The following is a 1,425-nucleotide window of genomic DNA, read 5'->3' on the forward strand; positions in this document are numbered from 1 at the left end:
CCTGGGGTTCAGCAAGCCTGCTGGTCTTAAGGAAGGGGGTCTTCTGGTGCAAGTGCTCACAGGACTGGCTGGTGTGAGTTCAAGGACCTGCAGGCTGCCTGCTCCCCAGACAGATGCTGAGGCAGCAACAGCATGGAGCAGTTCAGGGGAGCTCTCAACAGTACTCTGTATGATCCTTCTTATTAGAACCATCACAATGTCCCTGCAGTTACAGAGAGGGGGAAAAGTACAATGGAGAAATGATGGGAAATACATGATCAAATGATTTGAGGCTTAAGGGCAGTAAGGAAACTAACTGTTACAGATGCCATCCCACTGTGCTGCCAAAGATTTCACTATCATGTGCTCTTCCCTGCAACCTTAAATAAGATGGGAGAGGTTAATGGTGGAGGTAGGTTAACATTTCATTCATTGACACCAACTTTACCACAAGAAGCCATTCAGTTTTATTGATTAACATGTATGAACATCACACACAGTCAGAATAAAGCCTTTTATACTCCATTGTGTAACTTTTATTAAAAGTCAGATTGCAAGCATAAACAATATTCATTCCTCTGATATAATGATCTGACAACTGTGATTTCTATGGTTACAAAATGGAGTCTAATCATTTAAGAAAGAAGATTTACAATAATTACAGGAATTTTCTGGGAAGGGTTTCCCATACATTTTAGGGTATCAGAGGTTATTTGAAATATGGTAAACATTCATAATTTCTGCTGATATTATAAAACACATCAAGATTTCAGTGAACTGTCATTAACCTTTAAAAGCATAACTTAATAATTTACATCTTTAGTATGTGGAATTATTCCCTGAACACTTACATCATGGTGACCTACAGGGATGTGTGACATGAATGACAAACACCACCATTTAGATGTTTATACATGTTACATTACTGTGTCCTTAATCTTCTAATGGAGAATACATATAAATGATTTCTCCCTAGATAGAAGGGCTTCTCTCATCTTTGAGGTACCAACTATCAACAACATAAGTTTGCATGCACACTAGAAATGAATCATACCTTGGAGTAAGTAGAGAGTTGAATTACATTCATTTTCAAATAATCACAAATCATGTCAGTATAAACAAGGATACATTGCTAATAATTGTACCTTTATAAACATCAACCCTTCATCTTGGGATCCACACTAACATATCAATTTTCTATCTGTTTTAACTGTTGATTACTATCTATAGTACTTCTCTTTAAGAGGAACTTCGGAAAACAGGATTGATGTAAAGTTTTCTAGTATGGATTTTCTGGTATTAATTTAGATTTCGATTTTCATTAAATCATTTTCTACACTTTTTTTTCTTTTACATTTATACATCACTCCATATCTTTCTTATATAAATGGTCTCGTGTTTTCCGACATGTATGTTTAGGACAAACTTCTTCCATCACTTATTTCA

Source organism: Cervus elaphus, chromosome 4 (assembly GCF_910594005.1).
Source record: "Cervus elaphus chromosome 4, mCerEla1.1, whole genome shotgun sequence".
NCBI lineage: Eukaryota > Metazoa > Chordata > Mammalia > Artiodactyla > Cervidae > Cervus > Cervus elaphus.